At 39.7% G+C, this 7522-nt stretch overlaps 1 non-coding gene across 1 annotated transcript; it reads left to right on the forward strand.

Annotated features, from left to right (window-relative positions):
* Nucleotides 1-245: 245 nt before the first annotated feature.
* On the forward strand, nt 246-318 carry Trnak-cuu (transfer RNA lysine (anticodon CUU)). The gene has a single exon. It is a non-coding gene; the product is annotated as a tRNA-Lys (tRNA).
* The last annotated feature ends 7204 nt before the right edge of the window (nt 319-7522 follow it).

Genomic DNA, 7522 nt, shown 5'->3' on the forward strand with positions numbered 1-7522 from the left:
ACTACGGCTGAAAACAAACAAGCATGCAGCCAGCTTTTATCAATACCATTTAAGTGTTTCATGGCAGGACCTCTTAATGAGCTGCAGGGTTTTGCAGCTAAAGTTGAGTCAGGAAGCCTCTCTTAGATGAGAGCACTTTCTTGCTTCTAGCAAGCAGAGCAGACCCAAGAAATTGCTGCTACCACGTTGGGTGCCATTCTGTAGTGGGAGCTGTGGGCTGTGTTCCTGCCACCCAGCTCCCGGCCACCCGGCTAGCTCAGTCGGTAGAGCATGAGACTCTTAATCTCAGGGTCGTGGGTTCAAGCCCCACGTTGGGTGCCATTCTGTAGTGGGAGCTGCGGGCTGTGTTCCTGCCACCCAACTCCCGGCCGCCTGGCTAGCTTATGCCCCAAAATAATAACACACAAACTATATTCTTTTAAACACTGCTTAGCCCATTAGCTCTAGCTTCTTACTGGCTAATTCTTACATCTTGATTACCCATTTCTATTAATGTGTGTAGCACCCCAAGGTACACTTACCTGGAAGATTCTAGCCGACGTCCATCCTGAGTCAGCGTTTCATCGCATCTGCCCTGAAGAGCAGCGACATGGCATCTGAGCTTACTTCCTCTTCCTCCCAGCATTCTATTCTGTTTACTCCACCCACCTATGTTCTAACCTATGTGGGTCAAGCAGTTTCTTTTTTAATTAACCATTGACCTTCCTCCATCACCTATTTACAAAGAACAACTATAAATGAAGCATGTCTGCTCAATATGCTGAGAATGATTGGAAGTTGAATGGTCAGCTCAAGATGGGGGATTTATATAACCCTATCTGTGGCTGAAGTAACATTATAGAAGAGGAAACTCAGTTGTGACCCTGTACATAAGAAGGAAAGTTATAAATTGCTTTTGGCCTTAACTAAACCTATGTTGTCATTACCTCACACCAGCTACAACTTCCTGCCATAGTCCGGTGCAAGATTTATCCCGTGAATACCAAAATAAAAAAAAATAAAATCTTTTAATAAGCAACAAAGCCAAAGCAACAGTTTTCCTACCTTAATTATCTTTTTAATCTACAAAGTGTTTGGAAGCTTGACTACTAAGATGTTTTAGACCCTGTCAAATAGACAGTCAATATTTTCTATTGTATGTGCATCTTTTTCCCACTAACTTAGAACTCTACCAAGTCATTTCCAAGAAAAGAGTTTACTCTTTGATGTCATAAACTGAAATGCATTCATTAAGACTTTGTAAATCTGCCACAGTTAACAGTCCCAGTAATGTTTAAAAGACCAAAGTCTAAAACACCTTCTGATACTCCAAGTGAATATTTTACCATAATCTTGTATAAAATCAAAGCCAGGTTACAAAGTCGCCCCAAATAGTGCCACATGAAAAACACTTCCAATTCAAAGGGTAAATCTGGGAGCACACTATACAATGATCAGGCCCAAGCAAGGTTTTCACTTAGCAAAGAAAATTTCTACAGTACAACTTCTATAGTACTGTGTCTTGCAATTTGGCTTGTGATATAGTCATATTGGCTTCAAAGAGACTGGGTAATCTCTCTACTCCTATTTTGCCATCAGCAACATATAAACTTACTGCAATAGCACTACTACATTCTAATTTTAAATTTTGAAATTGAAATGTTTTCCCCTTTCTTTTCTTTCCTTCAACTTCTTCTCTGTACTCTTGCCATTCTCTCTCTCTCTCTCTCTCTCTCTCTCTCTCTCTCTCTCTTTCTCTCTCTCTCTCACACACACACACAAGCAATGCATGTACACATAGCACTATACATACAGAGAAAGAGAGATATTATATATATTTACCTAAATATATAAATACAACCGGCTAATTCCATATAATGTTATTTTTTATGTAGATTGTTTCAGGCCATACCATTTGGAATTTGATAGCCAATATGGGAACTGTTCCTTAGGGAACTATTCCTCCTACTCTGAGTATTTCTTAGTTGTCTTCAGTTCTTTGTCTAGGGTTGGGGCCATATGCAATTTCTTTCTTTAGTGTTGTATATATAGTGGTTTACTTCTTGTTCAGGTCATGTGTAGGCAGCCATGTTGATGAGACTTCATACATGTAGCTTCCTTGACATCTGGAAGAGGAAATCTCATAGAGGACTTCCTGTTTCTCTGACTCTTAGAATTTTTCTACCCCCTTTCCATGATGTTCCCTGAGCCTTAGGAGTAGGTGCTGTTTTGTAGATATGTCAGTTGGAGCTGGGCACCAGACAATCATGTGTGTTTTGTATTTTGATTGATTATGGTTTTCTGTATGGTCTCCATTTCTTGCAAATAGTGATTTAGTTTTTTTTTATGATAGGTGAACACTGCTCTTATCTGTGTTTTCTGGTTTAGTAAACTTTATTGTAAGTTCTCCTCGGATATCTATGATGTTATCAGCTCCAGATAGTTAGCTAGATTTCTAGTACCTGGCATAATTTCTCTCTTGTTAAGTGGCTCTTAAATTCAATTAGCAAGTTTTTCATAGCTATCAGTATAGGGGTTGACATTGTACTCTTAACTCATATCCCAAGTAATGAGAATATGACCATCCGATATGGAAGACTATGAGAAGTCCTACACATAAGATACTTCTTTATTTTAGAGTTACTTCTATCCTATCAATCTTCTGTGAACATTCCTCTAATTTTGGTGAACTGATTTTGTATGTAAATTGCATAAAATAAATCATCTCCAATGTCTATAATTTTTATGGTACATCTGTCAAAATGGATCAATGTAGTAGGAGCTGCGGGCTGTGTTCCTGCAGCCCCAGCTCCTGGTCACCTAGCTAGCTTATGCCCCGAAATAATAACACACAAACTGTATTCTTTTAAACACTGCTTGGCCCATTATATCTAGCCTCTTCTTGGCTAACTCTCGCACCTGGACTAGCCCATTACTAATAATGTGTGTAGCACCCCAAGGTGCGCTTACCGGGAAGATTCTAGCCTACGTCCATCCTGGGTCAGAGCTTCATCACATCTGCCCTGGCGATGAGCTGCATTGTGTCTGTCTCTGAGAGGAGCTGCCCTGCATCTGAGCTCACTTCCTCTTCCTCCCAGCATTCTGTTCTGTTTACTCCACCCACCTATGTTCTAACCTATGAGGGCCAAGCAGTTTCTTTTTTAATTAACCAATGACCTTCCTCCATCAGATCAAGTGCTAGACTCAAAAGATGCCCCAATAGAGCATCTTTACCACAATAGAGGTAAAGGACTAGAATAGAAATTTTAGGTCCAATTTTACTTGTTGTAAATAATGAAAGATATACAACAAGCCATATAAAGAGGACATTATATATATTCAAGAAAAAAGAGACACTCTTTTAAAATTAAATTTCTTATTTTGATAATGAATAAATGGTAGTTGACATGTGTAAGATTAACTCTGAATTTAAATATGGAAAGCACCCTTGACCATTTGTTTAGAGTAGTAATAGAAATGGTGTAATATAAACTCACAGAATCCACAAAACTACATGTACATAATCTTACATCAATAAAAAGAATCTAGTTCTTGGTGTGGGAAGTTCTTCTGTGTATGTGTTGGTTTTATGGGTTAATGAATAAAGAAGCTTCTTGGGTCTGTGACATGGCAGAATAGAGCAAGGCACACATTCTAAGCAGAGATAGAAGAGAAAATAAGGCAGAGTCAGAGAAGTCATGTAGCCACCAAAAGAAGACAAACACCAAAACCTTTATTAGTAAACCATGAGCCTCATGGTGAAATATAAAATAATAGAAATTGGTTAGTTTAATATGTAAGAGCTAGCTAGAAATATGCTTAAGCTATTGGTCACAGTATTGCAATTAATAGAGTTTCTGTGTGATTATTTTGGATATGCATGGCCAGGAAATGAATGAGCAGTCTACATCTACAAGTTCTGGCATAGGTCAGGAAGTTGGAAACTAAATCCTAAAACATCAGACAAGTAAGCAGGTGAGCACATTTAATAATACCAGAATGGGACCATAAATCAGCCTTTGGCATGCAGCTAGCTTAAATTTACCTTAAAGGTAATACAGAATGTCAAGATCTTATTGGAAGTCACTAACCAGACAGAGGGTCTTCATGAATATTGATTAGTCAATACTGAACATACAAGAGCAAATAGAAAGGAAGCCACTGAAATTCTACTTTGTGATTTGTGGATGTCTGCAATGATAGAGAGAGAGAGACAGAGAGACAGAGAGGGAGACAGAGAGAGAGAATGAGAGAGAGATAAAGAAATAGAAAGAGAGAGGAGGAAGGAAGCAAGAAGTATGTCTGAAAATAATCCTCAGTAGTGTTAAATTTTTAGCTCAGTTGAGTAAATTACCAGACAGGGAACTTGTATATACGTAAGAGCATAAAATAGAATCAATGGATTTAACATATCCTCAGGTCAACTTCTCATACTCCTGTAGTAATACATGAATTCCACTTGACTTCTCAGAACTGTGAGCTCTAATCAGAAACACAAAGCAATTAACGCAGAGTTGTGATGCAGGTATTATCTTAGTACATCACTAGGGTAGTAATCTAAATGTTAGTATCTAGTAACATGACTCAACAAAATTTTCTCAGTCAGCTCTAGACACACCATCTCAAAACATGTTAACTTTCCAAATCTATGTTAAAATGCAATGTCCAATATTAAGTCAAAACACTTTTTATCATTTATAATGTACAAACTTCATTATAACTGTCAGAGATTGAGGTTCTGTGATACACATTATTATAGTTTCCTAAAGTACTGTCTGTACTTTGCTACTGTAATAGACCTTATGGCTTGCTTTGATTTTACGTTTTGCTTTTCCTCTTTCTCTTACATCTTCCAACTTCAGACAAAGATATCTTTTCCTATGCAGTTGATTTTTGGTGCCTTAAAGACACTTGGCTGCATAGGTACCTGGACTCAGAGTATATTCTGTTCACATTTCTCCTTGTATAGTTCTTTAAGAAGCATATGGACCTGACTGTTCCAATATGAGAACAGTACAAATATAGTCAGGTTGTATGGATCACATGTCGTGATCCTCCTGAGAAGCAGCTCCTCAAGCCTTTGTGTTGAAGACTTTGAAATTACACTCTGTGTGTGATCCTACCTTTGGTTACCATCAAACTTCCAGCACCGTGGCTAAGCTTACATGTTCCCTCTTGTGCTCTCAGGGACTTTCTGGACCCCTGATGTACTGGCCTGACACAGCTGAAGGACTTCACCATGGAATGGGTGCCGAGGATAGATCGTTTCTATCTCTATTTCCCAATGGAACCCTGCAGCAGCATTTTCTGACTGGCAACTGTTCCATGCTTGGTGAGGTATTTGTTAAATTTTTATTATCATGATATTACAAGAAATGTTTGTTGTGGATAAACCGAGCATATTCAAAAGACAAATCTTGTGTGGAAATCCTAATTGCCGAGCTCCTCACAGCCCACTGTCCATGCTCTCTGCATCCTCACTCTTACTTGGTGGCCTAATTGTACAGCTGAAGAGCAAAGTGCAATTTTGAGAGCAACATTCAACCTTAACTGTAAACTTTGATCTTTCAAAAAATGCTAACTGGGGAAGGATTTTTGCCAAAATTAATAAAACATAGAACTTTGTTTGTCTCATTGATCATTTTCAAAATCGTGGCAGGGGAACCCTAGAGACAGCAGACCTGAGCTAGTGGCAGCTAATGTCTCTGTACCAACAGCTAGGGAGCCTGCATTAGACCAATATAGGTCCTCTGCATGTGTGTGAAATATGTGTAGTTTGATTTGTGTTTGGGATGCCTAGTAATGGGACAAGGAGCTCTCCCTGATGTATGAGCTAACTCCTTGGATCCTATTCCATACACTGGGATGCCTTGCTCTGCTTTGATAGAGGGGGAGGATCTTGGTCCTGTCACAACTTGATAGGCCATGCTATGATGACTCCCATAGGGGACCTGCCCCTTTTAATGGAGGAGGCATAGATGGAGGTTGGTCAGAAAGTGAATGCAGAGGATGGGAGGACAGTAGAGATGGGAAACTGCTGTTTGTAGGGAAAATAAAAGAAAAAATAAGAAAAACAAACAAAAATTAAAATAAAATTTATAGGCAAAACAAAACAAAAAGAAAAACATCTTTTACCATCATTTACAACACAATCTCCTTCTTTTCTTCAACTTCTCTTAACATTGTCTGTCTTTCCTGCTCTGAGGCAATCATCAGTATATATTATGATAAGATGAATGAATTTTGTCAGTAATTGTTTTAAATTAATTATTAAACTAACTTCATCATATATATATATATATATTGCTATTTTATTCTTTTTAAATTAAAATTTCCGCCTCCTCCTCATTTCTCATTTCCCTCCCCCTCCTCCCATACATCGCCCCCTCCCCCTACTCCCCTCCCCCTCTCCCCACTTCCCTCCCCCTCTCCCCACTCCTCTCCCCCTCCCCCCACTCCATTCCCCCTCCCTCTTGATTCTGAAGAGCAGTCCAAATTCACTGCCCTGTGGGAAGTCCAAGGTCCTCCCACTTCTATCTAGGTCCAGGAAGGTGAGCATCCAAACAGGCTAGGCTCCCATAGAGCATATAATTTGTGATCCTAGAGAAGCTAAATAAGAAGGTGAACCCAAAGAAAAACGTATAGTCATCTGCCTGGATAGGAGAAGTAGACAAGATTGCCGGGCAAAAACTGGGAACTTGCGGGTGAGGTGGCATGGGGCTAAGCGGAAATGGGGTGAGAAACGTGAGAAGGGGAGGATGGGGGGAGCTTGGGGGAATAGGATGGTTGGGATATAGGAAGGGTGGATATAGGAGCAGAGAAATATATATCCTAATTAACGGAGCCATCTTAGGGTTGGCAAGAGACTTGACTCTAGAGGGGCTCGCAGGTGTCCAGGGAGATGTCCCCAGCTAGTACCTTGGGCAATTGAGGAAAGGGAACCTCATATATATTTAATTGCAAAACACCAAGCTGTAAACACAACTTGTATGAATATAAGAAGGAATATCAGGATGAGATCATTACTTCTGTAAATTTTTTTATGCTAATAAAAGAATAAAAGAATAAAGGTTGCTTTATTCTTTTCCACAATTTTTTTTATTGATTGTTTGTGAATTTCACATTATATACCCCAATCCACTCATTTCCCAGTCCTTCTATATCTGCCTTCCAGCCTTGTAACTTCCCTCCCCAAAAGACAATAGAAAATAAAAATTACAAAATAGTCTCCTGGTAGAAGCTGTAGTGTCTCATGGTGTGTCACGCGGTGTACTCTTTAAACAAACAGCTTTACTTGTGAATGTTCGCTGCAATTTGTCATTGGGCTGGTTCAAGGCCTCCAGCACTACCAATGCTGGATCCTCCCTGAGACTCCTCTGGGCTCTCCTGTGGCTGCCCTCTGTCATGGAGAGCATGCAACTCTGGTTCTGCAGGATGGTTCTACCCCATGAACTCCAGCAGCTCATAGATGTGGTATGTGTTGGGTGGGCCAGCTCAAAATCTTGGATCCAGGCCTGAGTGTTAGCTGAGTTGGTCACCAATG

This window comes from Chionomys nivalis, chromosome 6, assembly GCF_950005125.1.
Source record: "Chionomys nivalis chromosome 6, mChiNiv1.1, whole genome shotgun sequence".
Taxonomy (NCBI): Eukaryota; Metazoa; Chordata; class Mammalia; order Rodentia; family Cricetidae; genus Chionomys; species Chionomys nivalis.